This window comes from Typopeltis vanoorti, chromosome 16 (assembly GCF_054136105.1).
Source record: "Typopeltis vanoorti isolate ZY-2024b chromosome 16, IOZ_Tvanoo_1.0, whole genome shotgun sequence".
NCBI lineage: Eukaryota > Metazoa > Arthropoda > Arachnida > Uropygi > Thelyphonidae > Typopeltis > Typopeltis vanoorti.
This window is the reverse complement of record NC_143564.1, coordinates 796,436-821,734: the sequence shown is the minus strand read 5'-3', so window position 1 is coordinate 821,734 and position 25,299 is coordinate 796,436. Positions and strand designations below refer to the sequence as shown.

General features: G+C 36.2%; 1 protein-coding gene and 1 pseudogene across 5 annotated transcripts in view; both read right to left on the bottom strand.

Moving 5' to 3' along the window:
* LOC150097825 (CUE domain-containing protein 2) overlaps nucleotides 1-25,299 on the bottom strand; it is a 408,650-nt gene that overhangs the window by 278,839 nt on the left and 104,512 nt on the right. The window lies entirely within an intron of this gene.
* LOC150097826 (5.8S ribosomal RNA) lies at nucleotides 3,772-3,914 on the bottom strand (annotated as a pseudogene).

Sequence of the window (25,299 nt, the reverse complement as noted above, 5' to 3'; positions counted from 1 at the left end):
AATAAACTCCAAAATGCTAGCAGAACAGCTGACCTAAAGAAGGCCCAAGTATTGTACACCCACAGTTCATAAAACTGAGCTCAGTAATGTGCCAAGAATAGTAAGCAACAAGTAGAACCAAGCAACTGGTATATATATGGAAATATGATTTCTGCATTGCTTCAACCTTGTTATCACCTCTGGGTCTGGCTCCCACTGAAGAGACCTCAATAAAGGTCGAAACCGGTCTGGGTAGTGACCCTTCCCATAATGCATAGCATTATACATGTCCACAAGGAGGTGTGCTTGCATTATGGGATACTAAGGAAATTGATGAGAAGTCAGTCCACCTTTGCCATGAGTTGCCCCAGTCCTGAAGATACTTCAGGTGCAAATTTTGTTTGCTTATACTTGGATAAAGGATTAAACTAAATATATAATGCCAAGAACAGTCAATTCATGCTGAAGGGGGAGAAACAAATAAAGGATGTACAAATTTGTCACCAACACTTGAAATCACGTGCTTTGTACATAAATTTTCTGATTGTCGTACAAGCAAAATAGTTACCACTTTAAGAACTAGAATTTGCATAACAGAAAAGCTCATTTGCAGACATATAATAATAAACACCCATCCCATGAAATGCATTGATTATCCTAATATCAGAATCGATTCTCCTTCTTCTGACATGCGCAGAAGTGTTGAAGGGTCTTGCATCTATGGACGTACAGTATGTTCAATAACTATGTCCAACCAGAAATAGAAATCAATAATGATGAAATTTAACAAGTAGATCATTACACTTAGGACAACAGATATCAATGGAACAAAATATCGTAGGCAAAATTAAAAGACACACAACTTGGGTGGAAAGCATTTGAAAATTTACAGTCAATATTCCAAAGCCGAACAACCATTATGCCTGAAGAGAAAAGTTTTTAACCTATGTATTTTAACCTATATTGACATATGGCTGTGAAACATAGACACTAAATGCAAAGGAAATTCAAAAATTAAGAACACAATTTAGTATGGAAAGAAGTATGCTTAGTATCAAAAAAGGAACATGTGGATAAGAAATCAAACCAAAGTCTAACATCATAGGAAGAGTGAAACATCTAAAGTGGAAATTGACTAGGCATATTGCTTTAAGACAAGATTAACAATGGACAAAAGAAGTACTGGATTGGATTCCAGGAGAGGAAAAATGACCATGGCGCTGACCTAAATCACAGTGGATTGATGAGTTTTGGTGTAATCTTGGAAAGGACTTCATCCAGCAGTGGATTGACAATGGCTGATGATGATGATATCAAGAATGGATATGAACACACACGGGCATTCATAGGCTGATTTAGTTATTTTTTACACACTTAATATTTAATTAGGTGAATAATCCATATGCAATTTTTATTTTTAATTCAGTAATTTTTTTCTTTTAAACTTTCTTCCCACATAAACTGTTGTCATTCCAATCTCACTTCAGAAACTATCCATTCTTTCTGTGTGTTCCCTGATATCATGAAAAATAACTTTTTAATAGACTTTATTTTTCTTTATGCAATTAACATGTATAGTAATCACTTCACTTCTGGTTTGCTCTGGAAGGAAACAACCACAGTGATAAATGCAACGGCAAAAGTATCCTCTTCAACATTATTTCCATATTAGGTACAAGGAGAAAGCATTCAGTACTAAATGTATTTCAATGTGATCAATTTGACTTGGAATGGGAATAATAAATATAACCAGCGATTGTCAGAGCTACTTTTGTAACCAGAAAAAACTGAAAAACAGAAATAAAGGTTTATGTAAAAAGAACTGTAAGGTTTACAATTTTTATTTATGACAATCTCAAGTGAATTCATTAATAATGAATTAAAACTTTAGTTAGATCAGTCTATAATTTGGAATTATTTTAAGAACTAGCACTATTAAAACTAGTTCACTATAACAGATGAGCATGTTTTAAAGAAAACAGATAATTATTTACTATGCTACATACGGTATTCTAAGTTCTGTTTTATCGTATACAAATTTTGAAAATTTTACAGTATATATGACATTATATATATATATAACATGTAACACACACAGATAAGGTGTTATTAATACATATCTATAAATCTCTCTCTCTCTCTCTCTCTCACTCACACACACACACACACACACAAAAGCTTTGACACCACACACACACACACATACTTTAGTAGTACTATAATCGCAGTTCATCTTTGAAACTAAAAGCAACATTTTTCAGTATGCACATGACAATACTAACTTTTGAGTAAAGAAAGGCTTAGGTGGTGTTCATTATCCATAATAAAGCTTAACAATAGAACCAAAGGAAAAACTACATTTATTAAATTCATTAATATTTCGCTGGTTTTCTACCCAGCACTAAACTAAGTAATTGTAGAAACAATTTAAACAGTAACTAACACCTAATGTCCTTATGTGGCACCCTCTATGGGTCAGATAACTAAAATGATAATATAGAGAAATCTGGCTGTTGATAGTCTCTAAGATCTTTGATAAATGAATGCAACCATGGTATATGGGCTACAGCCAAAATAAAATAGATAAAATATTACATGGTAGACTCCTTGGTCCGTGTTTCAAGGCAGGTCTGGACCAGCGACATGCCTTCGAGATTCGTCCACAGGCTCGTGTGGAATGAATGGTTAACACCGTCGCAGAAGGGCACCTGCCAGAGATCCCGCTCGCTCAGGAGGGCTTGGCAAGGTCCCGCACAAGGAACCGTTCGACCACAGTTGGGCGTCATGCCTAAGGCAGGCTGGATATATAACCAGCGATGGTTTGAGCGCCACCTTCCGGCACCCATCCTCATGGCTGACAAATTCCTCTCGAAGGGGGAAACCCAACTGGTTGCGGCATCCTACTAGCGAAAGGAAGTGCATCAGCGACCGGAAGGGCTCTGGCCCCGGCCCAGCCTGGCACTGTCCGTCGTTCAGACCGACACCAGTCCAACTTCCACTGACTGAATCGCCCCTGCTTTCGGCTTTCGAGGGCCCATCCATTTGCCTCTGAGCAGTTTCACATACGCTTGAACTCTCTCTTCAAAGTTCTTTGCAACTTTCCTTCATGGTACTTGTTTGCTAATGGTCTCACTGACGTATTTAGCCATAGATGGAGTTTACCACCCACTTAGGGCTGCACTCCCAAGCAACCCGACTCCAAGGATCTCACACCAGACGGAGACAGCATCAGCTATGGGCCTCGCACCCACTCTGGTCACAGCGCCGTTCAGGAGAACTTGCGACGCTGTCAACAGACAAAATGATTGCTCCTAAACGCCACATTTTCCAGATGCCTTCTAGGGACACGGAATTTGCCACTGGGCTCATCCCCGTTCGCTCGCCATAACCCTGTTGGTTTCTTTTCCTCTGCTTATTTATATGCTTAAATTCAATGGGTCATCTTGTCTGATCTGAGGTCGACAAATTCACAAATGTGGCACGTAAACGGAACAATAGAAATGCAGTCATACGAAAAAAAATTTTTTTTTTCGATGCAAACCGGCGGTAGACGGCGAGAACCAGGTACTGTCTTCGCGAAGGAAGAGGTTGTCTTCATCACGTTTTCACGTGACACAGTGCGTTACAGGGTCACGCTCTATCTCCGCCATCCTGCACTTAGGCCGATCAAACGTTTCGTCGACACTCGGAGATGACCAAGTAGGATGCCTGTGCACGAAAATGTTCTTGAAGGTTAAGAGAAGCCCCTAGGATTGTGACTGGCATGCAGACAAGCCTTCGGAAATCGTTATCTGACACTCAGACAGGCAAGGCGCTGGGAGGTACCAGAGGCCACAATGTGCGTTGGAAAAATGTGTCCTGCAATTCACACCAAGTCTCGCAGCTGGCTGCGTTCTTCATCGACCCATGAACAGAGTAATCCACCGCTGAGAAAAAACGTTTCAAAATAATAATAATAATAAATAAACATATATTTCTCTTGGTCTGAGGGTAAAAAATGCATCATCATCAAATTCCTGCCATGTACCCTCAAGGGGTGTACAGGATACGACAGTACTACATGAAAAAATTACATCATTACTAACTTCCTATCTACAATTTTCCTCCAAATCAGTCTGTTACTTGCCAATACTCCAACATTATCAGATCTTATATTTCTATCGTCTAAGGCACTTTGTACCGTATCAATCCACCTATATCTTGGTCTTCCTCTGGGTCGTTTTCCTGCCAACCTGGCAAAGAACACTTGTTTTGCTAATATTTCCTCTCCCATTCTATTTAAGTGACCATACCACCTGAGATTAGCTCTGCTAACGCATTCCTGGATGCTGATAATGTCAAGTTCTTTCCTAATATCCTCATTTTTAATATGATATTGCCATTGATGCCATCTGTTCACGCCTCTAATCTTTCTCAGGACTCTCATATCTGCGGCCTCTAGTCTTTGGTCAAGTGTTTTACTTCTGACCCAGCTCTCGGATCCATAAGTTAAAACTGGTTTGAACACTGTCTTGTATACAGCTAATTTATTGTTCTGACTAATTTCTCTCTTATTCCATATGAATTTATTCAATTGACTTCCCACCATGCCAGCTTTGCTGATTCTGTTGTCTATTTCTATATTTAATTTACCATCTTCAGTAAAAATCGTGCATAAGTAGCTGAAATGTTTTACTTGTTCCACAGGTTCTCCATTCACAACACAGTTGACATTTTCAATGATTCTGCCTATTTTCATTGTCTTTGTCTTTTTATTGCTGACCTTCATACCATATCTATTACAACAGCTATTCAATTTAGTCACAGAATCGTGCAGACTTGTAGCGGATTTATTTAGAAGTATAACATCTTCCACATAAAGCAAAGAGCTGACATTAACATCTCCAATTTTGATATCAGGTTTAATACCACTTTCTTTCATAATGTGATTCATATAGATAACGAATAGCAGAGAGGATAATGTACATCCTTGTCTCACACCAGATTTAACATTAAACCATCTTCCTGTACTTCCTTCAATTCTAACTGGAGACTTACAACTCAAATAAAGACTAAGTATTGCTTGATATAATGCCCCATTGACATCATATAACTGCAGCGTATTGAATAGCTTCTCTCTTGGCACCTTCTCATATGCATTTTCCAAATTGACAAAACTTAAACACAGATCTTTGTTATATTCCGATGCTTTCTCGACTATTTGTCGTAAAGTGAAGATCTGATCCTGACAGCCTCTATTTGGCCTGAATCCAGCTTGTTCTTCACCAAGCTTTTCTTCCACAATTCTTCTCAACCGTTTCTCAAGTATACTTGCATAGATCTTGCCAGGGACACGACACTCAGTAGGGAAATACCTCTGTAATTCTCACATGCAGTTTTATTTCCCTTTTTATATATGGGTACTATGAGAGCTCTACTCCAATCATCAGGAATTTGATGTATTCCTGTCTGCATGCCTGGTCAGTGTTTTTTATCACTGTGCTGTCATCACTGCTTGTTTCATTTAGCAGTTTTTCAAAGTAATTACTCCATACTTCAAGGATATCTTTTTCTCCCGTTTTCATGTCACCTTTATCATCTCTAACTGCTTTTACAGCACTCTTTCCTCCATTCCTAAGCTTCTTCAACAACCTCCAGAATATTTTGCCACCTTCTTATATTTATTTTCTATATTCTTGCCACAGTCTTCCCATGACTTTTGTTTAGCTAGTTTTATACACTGCTTAGCTTTCTTACATTTGTCTCTGCATTCCGTAAGAGTAAAACTGACTTATTTGCCAGGAACTTTTGATATGCTGTCTTCTTTTCCTTCACTGCCTCTTTAACTTCCTGTGTCAACCAGGGAGTTCTGATTTTTTTATCCTTGTACACAACCTCACCACATGCCTCTCTGGCAGAATCAATCAATGTTTTCTTCAGAGTTTGCCACTGAATCTCCAAGGTTTGATTCCTGTTCTCAAACTCTTTCATTTTTTATTCAATAATCTTTCTGTATTTTAGTCTACAGTTCACAACTGAGAGCTGCTCAACTTTTATTCTCTTTAAAACTTTCTTACATGTTATTCTTTTCAATATGAAATTCAATTTTATCCTGCTAAAGACTAAATAGTGATCACTTCCAATTTCAAATCCTCTGTACACTCTGGTGTCCTGCACCAGGGAGATAACATCACTATCAACAATAACATAGTCAATGAGACTTTTCTTATTCCTAGCTTCTTCTCTCCATGTGAATTTGTGCACATTTTTATGTTGGAACATGGTGTTAGTAATAACCAGTCTATGTCCTGAGCAGAAATCCAACAGATATTTGCCATTATTATTAGCTTTGCTCTTTTCTCCAAAATTTCCCAAAATATTTTTGTATGTCTCACAATCATTTCCTACTCTGCTATTTAAATCCCCAACAAGGACCAACTTTTCCTTTTTCATTGTGTTAGTTGCTTTTTCTAAAGCGTCAAAAAATTCCTCCACTGCTACCTTAGTTGAACCTTCTGTGGGACCATAGGCACAAATAAGTCTCATTGTCCAGTTCCCCATTCTCATATTTGCCCACATTACTCTACTTGAGACTGACTGCCATTCAAGAAGATTAGCCTCGTATTTGGTGTCGAATACTATGGCTACTCCTTTTCCGTGATTGTCATTGCCTGAATATAACATTTGGTATTTATTGCTCAGAAAGATCTCACCAGTTTTGGTCTTTTTTGTTTCAGTCACCCCTATTATGTCGATCTGGTACTTATCTAATTCTTCAGCTGGCTCCATTTCTTTGCCATTCAGGTTTCTTACGTTGATAGTACCGATCTTTAACTCTGGTGATGTTGAGTTGGGGTTTGTTTTCAGATTTGTTTCAGTAGCTGACATTTCGCTGTTCGCACTGGTTCCCTGGCAAAAACAACGGGGGCCTTGTTTAACCGTGCAACGCCCCAGCCGGCATGAAATTTTGTCATGTTGTACCATCATTTTTTATTTTGGTTTAACCAATAAGAATACAATTTGGTCAGCTAAATCCCAAATTGCCAGCCCATCCTTGTTCGTTCAGTATCAAAGTAGATACCCAACAGGGTGCACCACAAGAAGGTGAGGATTCGACATTAGGTCAGAAGCCCTGGTAGGTTCTCCACATTCCTTTAAATTCTATGTGGAGGTCTCCTCTCAGTTATACAGCTTTGACCCTTAAGCACCCTGGTAAAAAATGCAGTCAAATTAATGACTTCTCATGAAACAGGAAACTAGCCAGAAGAATATGCAGTTGAACCTTGAACAACGCAGGTTTGAACTGCACGGATCCATTTATACGGGGATTTTTTTATTATTATTAAATATGCTGAAAATTTTTTGGAGATTTACGACAATTTGGAAAATTTGTAGATGAACCGCCTAGCCTAGAAATATCGAACAAAATTAAGAAAGAGTTAACTATGTCATGAATTCAAGAAATATATGTAGATACTAGTCTATTTTATCATTTACTACCATAAAATATAAACTGATCTATTATAAAAAGTTAAGATTTATCAAAACTTATGCACACAAACACTTACAAACAGTACATAGCACCATTCACAGTCAAGAGAAATGCAAACAAACATAAAGATGCAGTATTAAATCATTGCATAAAATTAAGTTATGAATTAGTTAATTTAATTAGAATAAAATAATTTTATGATTCATTAATTAGTGTATAGGCTAGGATACCATAAAGTAATCATGTTGTCATTTCTTCGTTGTCAATGCATGAATAGTTATACCAGTAAATAAATATGCAAAATTGCTTTTTCGTGTTATCTTTTCATTTTAGATGTCTAGTGTTAGTAACACGTGTAACATCTACAGTGTTATGTATCATATAATACAATATTGATGTAAATATTGACAGACAGATGATTCATCTAGTAAAGATGACATAAACTTACGGTATCAATAAATACAGTACAGTACTGTAAATGTATTTTCACTTCCTTATGTTTCTTTAATAATATTTTCTTTTCTCTAGCTTACTTTATTGTAAGAATATAGCGTATATACGTACATACATATAAAATAAAATGTGTTATCAACTGTTTATGTTATCGGTACTGCTTCCAATGAACAGTAGGCTATTAGTAATTAAGATTTTGGGGAGTCAAAAGTTATATGCAGATTTTCGAAATGCAGGGGGGTCAGTGTTCCTAACCCCCACATTCTTCAAGGGTCAACTGTATACAACAAAAACAATGCACTTATCTCATATATAGCCTTAGCTGCTTCTGTTGTAATTCCATATAGCCTTAGCTGCTTCTGTTGTAATTCCAAACAACATAATCCAACTAAATATCAGAGTGACTCGACTTTCAATCTTAGTCACATAGGTGTTTTAGACACATATAGGATTAGTACCTATACTGACAAGATTCTGAGAAAATGATTTGATTTCCAGATGAAACAAGTTCCAGAAATTACAATGCTCTTCTCTGGATTTTTATCTCCAATCAAATGAAGATATGCAAAAGAATGACTATGCTCCCCCTTCAGTAATTAAAAGAAGTACTCACTATAAAATTTAAAGTGTTATGTATCTTATTAAAAAGCCTGATATTCTGATAATTTTCTGTAGTTGCCAGATGCAAACTAATTGATATCTAAATGAATGCACAAGGAGGTACAAACTGAAAATGCAATCAGAATCATCCACACATAACAATCTCAGAGAAAAGGGGAGGGTGGGAGTAAAAGTTCTGTGACGGTAAGAAATCCATTCTACTCCCTTGGCACTTTTTGATGTTTGATGTGAATATGAGATGAGATGGAAGAGAATCTGAAAAACCATTACTGGAGTTAAGGAAAAGAGAGAGGGGTAAAGTTTGAATGGCAGAATTAAATGTTAATATCTGTAATTAATAGACATATGAAGAGCCAAAGGCTTCCACAGTAGGCTATTAGTAATTAAGATTTTGGGGAGTCAAAAGTTATATGCAGATTTTTGAAATGCAGGGGGGGTCGGTGTCCCTAACCTCTGTAATTAATATAATAAATTATTGTATGAAATAAATACATTCTCTAATGTCTTTTTCCTCAAAGGGAGTAGGTCTATTTATTTTACTGTAATATAGTATTATGATAGCACAGTAATCCCTCAATTATCCAAACACAGTGGAAGAACAATATGCTGGTTATATAATTTAAGGTACAATTATGTTGGTGCTGTTCCAGAAGTCAGTTGCCAATAACCCATTCAAGAGATGGTTAAATGATGGTGAATTCATTTGAAGACTGTATTAATTGAGAGATCACTGTACAGACATTTTTATTGTTATCTGTCATAACAGCATTTTTATTATTATTCAGAATTTTTTTTTTAATATTTAAAAATGTCTTTATTTGCTCTTTGTGTATTACTGTTTTTGGTTAAATATAGTACAATATTACATTCTCAGTCCAGAGAACACATTTAAACATCTTAAACCAATTTTAAACTTTATTTTGCCAGCAGTGTGCTTACATGTGAGATCAATTAGTTACCATGGAAAATCCCTCTTCCCCCCCCCCCCCCCCCCCCCCCCCCCCCCCACACACACACACAGAGTTTCCTTGGTCAGAATAAATGTCAATCAATCTACACTAAGCTAAATTATACTTAGCAAGAAATTATATTCTTATTTAATCCTTTATCCAAGTATAAGCAAACACAGAAACTCTGCTTGCACTTGAATAAAGGATAAAAATTAACAATTTCTTTCCAAGTATAACTTCTTTGAAACCAAGTGAAAATGATATGCTTTCTAAAATTATGTTATGCTTACAATGCAAGGCTTACATGAAGAAGCCTGAATGGAAAAGAAATGGAGCTAGTCGAGGAATTAGATATGTACCAGATCGACATAATAGGGGTGAACTGAAACAAAAAAGACAAAAACTGGTGAGATCTTTCTGAGCAATAAATACAAAATGTTATATTCAGGCAATGACAATCAAGGAAAAGAAGCAGCAGCCATAGTATTCAACACAAAATACGAGGCTAATCTTCTTGAATGGCAGCCAGTCTCAAGTAGAGTGATGTAGACAAATATCAGAATGGGGAATTGGACAATGAGACTTATTTGTGCCTATGGTCCCACAGAAGGTTCCACTAAGGTAGAAGTGGAGGAATTTTTTGAGGCTTTAGAAAAAGCAACTGACACAATGAAAAAGGAAAAGTTGGTCCTTGTTGGAGATCTAAAGTAGCAGAGTAGGAAATGATTGTCAAACATACAAAAATATTTTGGAAAAATTTGGAGAAAAAGAAAACAGCAAAGCTAATAATAATGGAAAATATCTGTTAGATTTCTGCTCAGGACATGGACTGGTTATTACTAACACCATGTTCCAATATAAAAATGTGCACAAATTCACATGGAGAGAAGAGGCAAGGAATAAGAAAAGTCTCATTGACTATGTTATTGTCAATAGTGATGTTTTCTCCCTGGTGCAGGGCACCAGAGTGTACAGAGGATTTGAAATTGGAAGCGATCACTATTTAGTCTTGAGCAGGATAAAATTGAATTTCATATTGAAAAAAATAACATGTAAGAAAGTTTTAAAGTTAATAAAAGTTGGGCAGCTCTCAGATGTGAACTGTAGACTAAAATACAGAAATATTATTGAATAAAAAATGAAAGAGTTTGAGAACAGGAATCAAATCTTGGAGATTCAGTGGCAAACTCTGAAGAAAACATTGATTGATTCTGCCAGAGAGGTATGTTGTCTGCAAGGATAAAAAAATCAGAACTCCCTGGTGGACACAAGAAGTTATACAGGCAGTGAAGGAAAAGAAGAAAGCATATCAAAAGTTCCGGTCAAATAAGTCAGCTTGTACTCTTAGAGAATACAGAGACAAATGCAAGAATGCTAAACACTGTGTAAAACTAGCTAAACAAAAGCCATGGATGGACTTTGGCAAGAATATAGAAAATAAATATCAAGAAGGTGGCAAAATATTCTGGAGGTTGTCGAAGAAGCTTAGGAATGGAGGAAAGAGTGCTGTAAAAGCAGTTAGAGATGATAAAGGTGACATGAAAACGGGAGAAAAAGATATCCTTGAAGTATGGAGTAATTACTTTGAAAAACTGCTAAATGAAACAAGCAGTGATGACAGCACAGTAGTAAAAAACACTGACCAGGCATGCAGTCAGGAATACATATCCATACTTGAAGTAGAAAAAGCCATCAAAGGCTTGAAATGTGGAAAGGCAGCAGGAGTAGATGATATTCCAATAGAAATGCTGAAGTATGGTGGTGTAAGAGTCTTACAGTGGCTGCACTGCATAGTTCAGAAAGCCTGGACAGAGGGACGAATTCCTGATGATTGGAGTAGAGCTCACATAGCACCCATATATAAAAAGGGAAATAAAATTGCATGTGAGAATTACAGACGTATTTCCCTACTGAATGTTCCTGGCAAGATCTATGCAAGTATACTTGAGAAATGGTTGAGAAGAATTGTGGAAGGAAAGCTTGGTGAAGAACAAGTGCAGAGAGAGATGGCTCTACAGGTGCCGCCATCTCGTGGTCCCTAACCCTTGTATGTAATGTCTGAAATAATGTGGGTTCTACGGTCGATTTTCTTGAGTTTATGGGACGAAAAATCAGAGTTCCGGGGAGAAAAAACCCGCTTGCCCATGCCAGAGATCGACTAACTCCGGAACCGGTCAAAAAAAGGCTTAGAAAAATTTCCTCTAATCACCGACTAGACTCAAAACCAAGTTTTCCTTCGTGTGGCCAAGCGCCATGGTATGCAAACGCCACATCCACTGAGATACACAGGCTAAGGTCTCAGAGAATAATAATAATAATAAAAAACTGATCCGCACTGCAGAATTCTTTCATTTTAGTTTTAAAATTAATATACACACATATATACAGAGAAACAAGCTGCATTATAACCTACGTGGCATGCTAAAGTTACTGACCAACCATTACAACTATTGGCCTGATCTCTGGTGGAAAAAAAAAACTTACTACATTAACGCTAGAGTCCTATTATTATTATCTAATTTTATACACTAGTATTCTAATTATTTGTGTTTTTCTTTACTGGTGTATAAAACTGTTGATGTTAAAATCTAAAATTCCAATATAAAGAAACTATAAAAACAATTTAAATTAATTTTTAAACAAACTAAAATGAAAGAATTTTACAGTGGAGAGCAATTTTTTTTATACAGAAAGCCATTCCAGGTTACTGCCAAAGGTGAGTTAGCCAGTCTGATATGGAGGCGGTAGGGTTTTTCATCATTATTTTATTGCATACTATATTTAAGTTTTTAATTTAATATTCTAGTTTTAAATTCATGTTATTTTGGCTGAAATGTTAATCACCAGAATCCCTCCTCCCTTTACACAATTAACATGTCCTGCAAACATGTGTTAAGAGAATATAATAAGCAATGGAACTACGGACTCATCTACGGACATTCAGAACCTTCATTAATTCTTTTAAAATACATTTGTTTTTAACCATTTTTACTGCCAGTAATAAAATTGATACAACTGAAAGTTTATTAAACAATGCATAATATGTATTCATAATTATACATACAAGTGTATTTAAAAGAAAATTATTTGAAATATCTGAACAAAGTAATTTGCATTGGCTTTTGCTTATTTTTCTGTATGTACATCTTGTTCAAGATACACAATGTACATGATGTGTATCTTGCAGTAACATTTTGTTACTGCAAGATGTTGACATTCCAGCAAACTTGCATACTGCAATCAATGTCAGGGATAATATACATAAATTGCTTTCGAGCTTCAGCAGCTTGAAACAATGATTCAAATTCTTTTAAAGTTATGCTCTTTGTTTGTACATTTATTATGATACATCATGAAAATTATGGAAACAACTACCATGTTAGAGTAAAACTTTAGTTTAATATAAACCAAAATAAACACCTGATGTTTCAAACTTCACATTAAGGTCGTCATCTGGAGTATATACATATATACAAAGAAACAAGCTGCACTGCAATCTACATGGCATGCTAAAGTTACTGACCAACCGTTACAATTATTGGCCTGACCTCTGGTGGGGAAAAAAAATTACTACATTAACACTAGAGTCCTATTATTATTATCTATTAGGTTACAAAATTAAATTAAGCTGGTGAGCAACATGCTTTCAAAAAGGAAAAAAAAAAATAATAATAAATAAAAATAAAAGATTACTTACATATGTATACATATAAATTACAACCAAATGGTATGGATATGGCCAATAAAAGCTGAAAAACTGCTTAGAGTCCTAAAGTCAGGGTTTGCTGGAAACTAAATGAACTGAATGCATGCCATCCAAATTCTTGGAATTTTTATGCCACCATTATTGTTAAGATTAGGGTGGTTAATCAAAATTTCACAGGCTTCTTTAAATTTGTTTGTACCAGGTTTTTGTATGATGTAACAAACAAGTACTTTTCCAATCAATTTGGTGTAGGGTGTTAAAGAGTGTGATCTGAGAAGCCTGCTTCACCATTTTAATGTGTCATTTGTGCTCTCTTTTATAGATAGGGATTGTACATCCAGTTTCCTCAATATAAGTTAAGTTACAGATGCAACAGATGCAATAAACTCCAGAATGTGCCAATGGAAGATGATCCTTAGAGGAGTTGAATATGTTTTTTAATTTTAAAGGTGGTTTAAAAATGGCATTCAGATGGTAATAGTGTAGGATTCTATTAATCTTTTCTGATAACTCTTTAATGTATGGGATAGCTGTGATTTTACTGTAATCTATATTATTTTTGATGAAGTTTTATGAAGAACTTTATTAATAGTATTTTTGCTATAGCCATTATTTATAAATGTATGTTTTTGGGGTGCTTAAGGGTCAAAGCTGTATAACTGAGAGGAGACCTCCACATAGCCTTTAAAGGAATACGGAGAACCGACGAGGGCGTCTGACCTAATGTCCAATCCTCACCTTCTCATGGTGCACCCTGTTGGATATCTACTTGGATACTGAACAAACGAGGATGGGCTGGCAATTTGGGATTTAGCTGACCAAATTGTATTCTTATTGGTTAAACCAAAATAAAAAATGATGGTACAACATGACAAAATTTCATGCTGGCTGGGGCATCGCTCGGTTAAACAAGGACCCCGTTGTTTTCGCCAGGGAACCAGGGCGAACAGCGAAAAGTCAGCTACTGAAACAAATCTGAAAACAAACCCCAACTCAACATCACCAGAGTTAAAGATCGGTACTATCAACATAAGAAGCCTGAATGGCAAAGAAATGGAGCTAGCTGAGGAATTAGATAAGTACCAGATCGACATAATAGGTGTGACTGAAACAAAAAAGACAAAAACTGGTGAGATCTTTCTGAGCAATAAATACAAAATGTTATATTCAGGCAATGACAATCAAGGAAAAGAAGGAGTAGCCATAGTATTCAACACAAAATAAGAGACTAATCTTCTTGAATGGCAGTCAGTCTCAAGTAGAGTAATGTGGGCAAATATGAGAATGGGGAAGTGGACAATGAGACTTATTTGTGCCTATGGTCCCACAGAAGATTCTACTAAGGTAGAAGTGGAGAAATTTTTTGAGGCTTTAGAAAAAGCAACTGACACAATGAAAAAGGAAAAGTTGGTCCTTGTTGGGGATCTAAATAGCAGAGTAGGAAATGATTGTGAGACATACAAAAATATTTTGGGAAAATTTGGAGAAAAGAGCAAAGCTAATACTAATGGCAAATATCTGTTGGATTTCTGCTCAGGACATGGACTGGTTATTACTAACACCATGTTCCAACATAAAAATGTGCACAAATTCACATGGAGAGAAGAGGCTAGGAATAACAAATGTCTCATTGACTATGTTATTGTTGATAGTGATGTTTTCTCCCTGGTGCAGGACACCAGAGTGTACAGAGGATTTAAAATTGGAAGTGATCACTATTTAGTCTTGAGCAGGATAGAATTGAATTTCATATTGAAGAGAATAACATGTAAGAAAGTTTTAAAGCGAATAAAAGTTGAGCAGCTCTCAGATGTGAACTGTAGACTAAAATACAGAAAGATTATTGAAAAGAAAATGAAAGAGTTTGAGAACAGGAATCAAACCTTGCAGATTCAGTGGCAAACTCTGAAGAAAACATTGATTGATTCTGCCAGAAAGGCATGTGGTGAGGTTGTGTACAAGGATAAAAAAAATCAGAACTCCCTGGTTGACACAGGAAGTTAAAGAGGCAGTGAAGGAAAAGAAGAAAGCATATCAAAAGTTCCTGGCAAATAATTCAGCTTTTACTCTTACAGAATACAGAGACAAATGTAAGAAAGCTAAACAGTGTGTAAAACTAGCTAAACAAAAGTCATGGGAGGACTTTGGCAAGAATATAGAAAATAAATATCAAGAAGGTGGCAAAATATTCTGGAGGTTGTTGAAGAAGCTTAGGAACGGAGGAAAGAGTGCTGTAAAAGGAGTTAGAGATGATAAAGGTGACATGAAAACAGGAGAATAAGATGTCCTTGAAGTATGGAGTAATTACTTCGAGAACTGAGAGGAGACCTCCACATAGCCTTTAAAGGAATACGGAGAACCGACCAGGGCTTCTGACCTAATGTCCAATCCTCACCTTCTCGTGGTGCACCCTGTTGGGTATCTACTTTGATACTGAACGAACGAGGATGGGCTGGCAATTTGGGATTTAGCCGACCAAATTGTATTCTTATTGGTTTAACCAAAATAAAAAATGATGGTACAACATGACAAAATTTCATGCCGGCTGGGGCGTCGCCCGGTTAAACAAGGCCCCCGTTGTTTTCGCCAGGGAACCAGGGCGAACAGCGAAAAGTCAGCTACTGGAACAAATCTGAAAACAAACCCCAACTCAACATCACCAGAGTTAAAGATCGGTACTATCAACGTAAGAAGCCTGAATGGCAAAGAAATTGAGCTAGCTGAGGAATTAGATAAGTACCAGATCGACATAATAGGGGTGACTGAAACAAAAAAAGACCAAAACTGGTGAGATCTTTCTGAGCAATAAATACAAAATGTTATATTCAGGCAATGACAATCACGGAAAAGGAGTAGCCATAGTATTCGACACCAAATACGAGGCTAATCTTCTTGAATGGCAGTCAGTCTCAAGTAGAGTAATGTGGGCAAATATGAGAATGGGGAACTGGACAATGAGACTTATTTGTGCCTATGGTCCCACAGAAGGTTCAACTAAGGTAGCAGTGGAGGAATTTTTTGAGGCTTTAGAAAAAGCAACTGACACAATGAAAAAGGAAAAGTTGGTCCTTGTTGGGGGATCTAAATAGTAGAGTAGGAAATGATTGTGAGACATACAAAAATATTTTGGGAAAATTTGGAGAAAAGAGCAAAGCTAATAATAATGGCAAATATCTGTTGGATTTCTGCTCAGGACATGGACTGGTTATTACTAACACCATGTTCCAACATAAAAATGTGCACAAATTCACATGGAGAGAAGAGGCTAGGAATAAGAAAAGTCTCATTGACTATGTTATTGTTGATAGTGATGTTTTCTCCCTGGTGCAGGACACCAGAGTGTACAGAGGATTTGAAATTGGAAGTGATCACTATTTAGTCTTGAGCAGGATAAAATTGAATTTCATATTGAAAAGAATAACATGTAAGAAAGTTTTAAAGCGAATAAAAGTTGAGCAGCTCTCAGATGTAAACTGTAGACTAAAATACAGAAATATTATTGAAAAGAAAATGAAAGAGTTTGAGAACAGGAATCAAACCTTGGAGATTCAGTGACAAACTCTGAAGGAAACATTGATTGATTCTGCCAGAGAGGCATGTGGTGAGGTTGTGTGCAAAGATAAAAAAATCAGAACTCCCTGGTGGACACAGGAAGTTAAAGAGGCAGTGAAGGAAAAGAAGAAAGCATATCAAAAGTTCCTGGCAAATAAGTCAGCTTTTACTCTTACAGAATACAGAGACAAATGTAAGAAAGCTAAACAGTGTGTAAAACTAGCTAAACAAAAGTCATGGGAGGACTTTGGCAAGAATATAGAAAATAAATATCAAGAAAGTGGCAAAATATTCTGGAGGTTGTTGAAGAAGCTTAGGAATGGAGGAAAGAGTGCTGTAAAAGGAATTAGAGATGATAAAGGTGAAATGAAAACAGGAGAAAAAGATATCCTTGAAGTATGGAGTAATTACTTTGAAAAACTGCTAAATGAAACAAGCAGTGATGACAGCACGGTGATAAAAAACACTGACCAGGCATGCAGTCAGGAATACATATCCATACTTGAAGTAGAAAAAGCCATCAAAGGCTTGAAATGTGGAAAGGCAGCAGGAGTAGATGATATTCCAATAGAAATGCTGAAGTATGGTGGTGTAAGAGTCTTACAGTGGCTGCACTGCATAGCTCAGAAAGCCTGGACAGAGGGACGAATTCCCGATGATTGGAGTAGAGCTCTCATAGTACCCATATATAAAAAGGGAAATAAAACTGAATGTGAGAATTACAGAGGTATTTCTCTACTGAGTGTTCCTGGCAAGATCTATGCAAGTATACTTGAGAAACGGTTGAGAAGAATTGTGGAAGAAAAGCTTGGTGAAGAACAAGCTGGATTCAGGCCAAATAGAGGCTGTCAGGATCAGATCTTCACTTTACGACAAATAGTCGAGAAAGCATGGGAATATAACAAAGATCTGTATTTAAGTTTTGTCGATTTGGAAAAGGCATATGACAAGGTGCCAAGAGAGAAGCTATTCAATACGCTGCAGTTATATGGTGTCAATGGGGCATTATATCAAGCAATACTTAGTCTTTATTTGAGTTGTGAGTCAGCAGTTAGAATTGAAGGAAGTACAGGAAGATGGTTTAATGTTAAATCTGGTGTGAGACAAGGATGTACATTATCCCCTCTGTTATTCATTATCTATATGGATCACATTATGAAGGAATGTGGTATTAAACCTGATATCAAAATTGGAGATGTTAATGTCAGCTCTTTGCTTTATGCGGATGATGTTATACTTCTAAATAAATCCGCTACAAGTCTGCAAGATTCTCTGACTAAATTGAATAGCTGTTGTAATAGATATGGTATGAAGGTCAGCAATAAAAAGACAAAGACAATGAAAATAGGCAGAATCATTGAAAATGTCAACTGTGTTGTGAATGGAGAGCCTGTGGAACAAGTAAAACATTTCAGCTACTTAGGCACAATTTTTACTGAAGATGGTAAACTAAATATAGAAATAGACAACAGAATCAGCAAAGCTGGTATCGTGGGAAGTCAATTGAATAAATTCATATGGAATAAGAAAGAAATTAGTCGGAACACTAAATTAGCTGTATACAAGACTGTGTTCAAACCAGTTTTAACTTATGGATCTGAGAGCTGGGTCAGAAGTAAAACACTTGACCAAAGACTAGAGACCGCAGATATGAGAGTCCTGAGAAAGATTAGAGGCGTGAACAGATGGCATCAATGGCAATATCATATTAAAAATGAGGATATTAGGAAAGAACTTGACATTGTCAGCATCCAGGAATGCGTTAGCAGAGCTAATCTCAGATGGTATGGTCACTTAAATAGAATGGGAGAGGAAAGATTAGCAAAACAAGTGTTCTCTGCCAGGTTGGCAGGAAAACGACCCAGAGGAAGACCAAGATATAGGTGGATTGATACGGTACAAAGTGCCTTAGACGATAGAAATATAAGATCTGATAATGTTGGAGTCTTGACAAGTAACAGACTGATTTGGAGGAAAATTGTAGATAGGAAGTTAGTAATGATGTAATTTTTTCATGTAGTACTGTCATATCCTGTACACCCCTTGAGGGTACATGGCAGGAATTTGATGATGATGATGATGATGATGATGATGAAGAAGCAGTGACAGCACAGTGGTAAAAAAACACTCAACAGGCATACAGTCAGGAATACATATCTATACTTGAAGTAGAAAAAGCCATCAAAGGCTTAAAATGTGGAAAGGCAGCAGGAGTAGATGATATTCGATCAGAAATGCTGAAGTATGGTGATATAAGAGTCTTACAGTGGCTGCACTGCATAGTTCAGAAAGCCTGGACAGAGGGACAAATACCCGATGATTGGAGTAGAGCTCTCAGAGTACCAATATATAAAAAGGGAAATAAAACTGAATGTGAGAATTACAGAGGTATTTCCCTACTGAGTGTTCCTGGCAAGATCTATGCAAGTATACTTGAGAAACGGTTGAGAAGAATTGTGGAAGAAAAGCTTGGTGAAGAACAAGCTGGATTCAGGCCAAATAGAGGCTGTCAGGATCAGATCTTCACTTTACGACAAATAGTCGAGAAAGCATCGGAATATAACAAAGATCTGTGTTTAAGTTTTGTCAATTTGGAAAATGCATATGAGAAGGTGCCAAGAGAGAAGCTATTCAATACGCTGCAGTTATATGATGTCAATGGGGCATTATATCAAGCAATACTTAGTCTTTATTTGAGTTGTAAGTCTCCAGTTAGAATTGAAGGAAGTACAGGAAGATGGTTTAATGTTAAATCTGGTGTGAGACAAGGATGTACATTATCCCCTCTGCTATTCATCATCTATATGGGTCACATTATAAAGGAAAGTGGTATTAAACATGATATCAAAATTGGAGATGTTAATGTCAGCTCTTTGCTTTATGCGGATGATGTTATACTTCTAAATAAATCCGTTACAAGTCTGCAAGATTCTCTGACTAAATTGAATAGCTGTTGTAATAGAAATGGTATGAAGGTCAGCAATAAAAAGACAAAGACAATGAAAATAGTCAGAATCATTGAAAATGTCAACTGTGTTTTCAACCTGTGGAACAAGTAAAACATTTCAGCTACTTAGGCACAATTTTTACTGAAGATGGTAAATTAAATATAGAAATAGACAACAGAATCAGCAAAGCTGGTATGGTGGGAAGTCAGTTGAATAAATTCATATGGAATAAGAGAGAAATTAGTCGGAACACTAAATTAGCTGTATACAAGACAGTGTTCAAACCAGGTTTAACTTATGGATCTGAGAGCTGGGTCAGAAGTAAAACACTTGACCAAAGACTAGAGACCGCAGATATAAGAGTCCTGAGAAAGATTATAGGCGTGAACAGGTGGCATCAATGGCAATATCATATTAAAAAATGAGGATATCAGGAAAGAACTTGACATTGTCAGCATCCAGGAATGCGTTAGCAGAGCTAATCTCAGGTGGTATGGTCACTAAAACAGAATGGGCGAGGAAAGATTAGCAAAACAAGTGTTCTCTGCCAGGTTGGCAGCAAAACGACCCAGAGGAAGACCAAGATATAGGTGGATTGATGCGGTACAAAGTGCCTTAGACAATAGAAATATAAGATCTGATAATGTTGGAGTCTTGACAAGTAACAGACTGATTTGGAGGAAAATTGTAGATAGGAAGTTAGTAATGATGTAATTTTTTTCATGTAGTACTATCATATCCTGTACACCCCTTGAGATGGCAGGAATTTGATGATGATGCTAATCATTTTTAATTCTTGTTTAAGAGCTTGTTCATTAGAGCAAATTGAGAAGACTGTGAAATTTTGATTAACCACTCTAATCTTAATAATGGTGGCATAAAAATACCAAGAATTTGATGGCACACATTAAGCCTGCTTAGTTTCTAGCAAACCCTGACTTTAGGACTAAGCAATTTTTCAGCTTTTATTGGCCACTATCCATACCAGTTGGTTGTAATTTATATGTATACTTATTTTTTTTATACGTATTTTTATTTAAAGAGCCTGTGTAGCTCAGTGGATGTGGCGTTTGCACACCACGGCGCTTGGCCGCACGAAGGAAGACTTGGTTTTGAGTCTAGTTGGCGACTAGAGGAAATTTTTCTAAGCCTTTTTTCGACCGGTTCCCGAGTTAGTCGATCTTTGGCACAGGCAAGCAGGTTTTTCCTCCCGGAAACTCAGGTTTTTCGTCCCGTAAACTCAAGAAAATCGACCGTAGAACCCACGTTATTTCAGACATTAAATATATTGTGTTACGGTTAGGGACTACGAGATGGCGGCACATTTGAGCCGTCTCTCTTCACTGTGTACTGCTTAATTAGTGATAGCCTTGGGCCATCTATCTCTGATTGGTACTAGTGGAGATTGAACTGCCCACTCAGTCTCCAAAAGTTAAATAGGGCTAAATGGCCTCGCCTACTCCTGTATACGGGAATAAAAAGGCGTTAGCTGATTTTTTTTTTTTTTTGTATTTTTATTTATTTATTAATTTTTTACTTTTTTGTAAACATGTTGCTCTCCAGCTTAACTTAATTTTGTAACCTAATAGATAATAATAATAAGACTAGCATTGATGTAGCAAGGTGTTTTTTTTTCTTCCACCAGAGGTCAGGCAAATAGTTGCGATGGTCAGTAACTTTAGCATGCCATGTAGATGGTAGTGCAGTTTGTTTCTTTGTATATGTGTATACTCCAGATGACCTTAATGTGAAGGTCGAAACGTCGAGTATTTATTTTAGTTTATATTAAACTAAAGTTTTACTCTAACATGGTAGTTGTTTCCATAATTTTTTGATGTATTGTGATCACTGTGTAAACATGAAGGAAAGGAAACTTTTTCTTCTACATCACAATCATCTTGTTCTTCTGATATGATCATTATTCAATGTTAATGATAGTATTATGACTCAATTCTTCTGAATAAGAGTTTAATGATTCCCAAACATTTATAGCATCGATTTCACTTAAGCCTAGTTCTTTTCTAATGTCAGCTATTTCTTCAATAACAGAATCCATCTGTTAGGTAATGACTACAAAATTGTTTTCACTATGTGGTGCAAGTTTTTTACTGAACAGCTCTCATGTTACCTGATGTCACCTGGTATCATGCTTTGTCAATATTTTTAACAGCAATTTTTATATTATAATTTTTGTAGAATTCCAGCAATGTAACTAGATTGCTAGAATCCTGTTCAAAAGTTATTTTCATGTTATAAAGCTTGAAAGTCAATTATAACTTGATCCATAAGCTGTAAAAGAGATGTATTTGGTGGTAAATATATTACCTACATATCTGCATTTAAATCATGGTCATCCATGCTTTCCTGATAGCACACCAAACAACAGGCAGTAACTGCTGGCTGTAGCATCTAAGCACCTTAAGATTCTGCATATGATACACAAGCATGGGCTTCACAGTTTGAGATCTCTTTCAGCCCATTAAAACTTATTCGATCTTTTGATTATTTATAATCAGGTTGTGATTTTTCATTTTTTGAAAGAAAGTTACAAATTGTAAAATTATTATTTATGAACTGTCAATGATAGAAAATCTTGAATACAATTATGATTTCAAGTTATATAAGTCTTTATTTGCTTTTGAAAAGTTTCTTTACATAAATCTCTTGATTTTTGCATCTAATAATTGCATCATAAAGAGGATTACCATGTATTTTCTATAACTAAAAATTTGAAAGATGTGATAATGTATTTGGTTAGATAAGATGTTTGACACTCCAATAAAACTGTTTTGCTTGCCTGTATATAGTATAGTGTCTGCAGGAGGGGAAGTGTCTTTCATTACATAGGGTCATCTTTATTCTGGTTGTGCCTAATTATACTGTCACTAAATATAGTATGTGGACTTCAATTGCCTCTGTATTGCATTTAGTGATATGATAAAGCTAAGCCTTGTATCAAGGTCAGTTTGAGAAGTTTCATCAGGACCAATATGAGGGGAACATGTTAAGAGAATTTTTAACTGCGTTAAATAAATTGTGGAATAAATTTATTAACAATGTTAATTCAATTTATTAACAATGCTAACAAAATATCTGAAACAATGTAAAATGACAGATTCCTGTATTTTGAATGCATTCTGCTTATAATAATTTAAGTATTTTATGTGATGTGCAGGCAAAGATCTTAAATTTGCTTATTCTTTTAATGTAAACTATCTGGCAGGACACTATTGCAGTAAACTGGATATTTTCTCTTGCATCTCTTGCAGCTGCAGTATTCTGATACAATACTAACAAGCTGCTAACTTATCAATTAATTTCTTCTGTGAAAATTATTTTCTTTAAAAAAAGATATGCTCACAGAAGCAAGTTCTTGATGCTTTTACAGTTCATCAGGAGTCCAACTGGATGGTAATGGATGACCTGAAATATTCTTTTGTAGAAAACTGAAATTAATCATCTAAAATACATTCATTTTAAATAAGGCACACAATTAAAGTCTTTGGTTTTCATCAAATAACCATTTAGAGTTTTTACTTTATGGATAAAGAAATAACAATTCATAAGAACCTCACTGATAAAATTAAATTATTAATGCATACAAAAAAGAGCTATTATACATTGCAGTTCTTAAGAGAATAGCATCAATTTATGCCAGCTGTCCATCATTAGTTGATCTTTTTTTCTCACCTACCTCTCTCATCCGTTGCATGTTGAGACACTAATCAGGAAGGGACTTATGCACGGCTGCAGCATCAATCACTTTCCCCTAACTCTGTGATCAGGCTACCAGTTACAGTCCAGTACAAAGACTCACTACACAAGTCAGTAAGCAGCAGTTGTCTAGGATAGGATTTTCTATTTGTTCCTTTCTTATACTTATTTATTCTAACACACTCTTTCAATACCATTTTTATGTCATCCTTTTTGTGTTCATTGTGAAATGGCCTTTATATACTGTTTCTATCATTGATATAAAAAGTCAAAAAACTGCACCAATTTTTCAGAAAGTAGCTTACTAAATATAATGCAACTGCTTTATGCACTTTCATCTAACTGATGCCATCATAAATGATATGCAATATGCCTATTCCTTTGTAAAAAAATGAGAAGTAATTTCAAATCAGTTGTTTTTACCAACTATGCATGTTGGGTATAATGCAAGAGTGCATTACAAATGTTTTGTTCGGTGTTCGAAAAAATTCTTTTTTTAAAAATCAGAATAACACAATACTAATATGAAATTATAAGGTGACAAAAGAATGCTGTTTAATTCTCAGCTATTCAATATTTATAATCATACTGCTGGCTACCAATACTTCAAAACTATGCAGTGAATAGGATATGGGAGATTTAAATTAAGGACCAGTTAAATTCTCCTAGGAAAAGGGAAGAAATGATCCCATGAAACATGCCTGTTTGATGGGCTCAAATGAGAAGTTCAAGAATTCATAGTTATCAAATGGAATGCCAATAAGTTATTGGGTATTTAACCTACAAAGTGGGGGGGGTGCAGTCTTTTGTTCCTAAATTCATTATAGCAAACTTTATGCTATAATAAAGTTTCTTTGTTCCCTATGAGTTCACTACAGGCAGTGCCTGCTGCAGCAGAAAGCAATTTCTTTTTTTTCTTATTATTACTGGTATCTCAATGGAGTCAGTAGACTCATCGCGGGCGACCCAAACTAGCAAAACAATATCTGTCATATCTCTTCTTGAATTCATTTACAGACGAAGAGCTCACAACTTAGTCAGGCAATGAATTCCACTCATTCACCACCCTCCAGGCAAAAAACCTTGTTCTGACACCTTTGTTAACCACACTCTTCTTTAATTTCCAGAGATGACCTCTTGTTCTTCCATCACTATCACACAGCTGAAACATTTCCCCTGCATCAATCCTATAAAAACCTTTCAGTAATTTGAATGTTTCTATCATATCCCCTCTTCTTCGCCTATCAACCAATTTCTGCAATCCATCAATGTAGGGAGCATTTTTTATATCACTCACCAACTTGGTCACTCTTCTCTGAACCCCTCTGCACAGCCTCCTCATCTCCAAGGAATCCAGGTGACCAGACCTGAGCACAGTAATCCAAATGTGGAAGTATCAATGCTTTATAAAGGGGAATAATAACCTCTTTATCTCTGGATGTCAGTGGATGCCAAGTAATCCTATGTGCAATCTGGACACCTTAGCAATGTGTCCTCTGAACTTCATCTCCCTATCCACCAATACCCCAAGTCCATAGCCTCATCAATCTCTTGGAGTACCTTTCCATCGATGTAGTATACAGCTGGTAATCTTTTAATCCCAAAATGCATGACTTCACACTTTTCCACATTGAACTGACATCCATTATCTTTTGCCCATTTTACCAGCTTATTTAAATCATCCTGCAAACTTTCAACATCAGTTTGATTTTTTATTGCACTACACAACTTTGCATCAGCAGCAAACAACTGAATATCTCCCTTTAAGCCATTTCCTATATCATTTATATACAAATTAAACAACATTGCCCCAAGCACAGAGCCCTGAGGCACACCGCTGGCCTGTCTCATTCTGGACTCGGCTCCTCCATAGACCACCTTATGGTATCTCTCCCTGAGCCATTC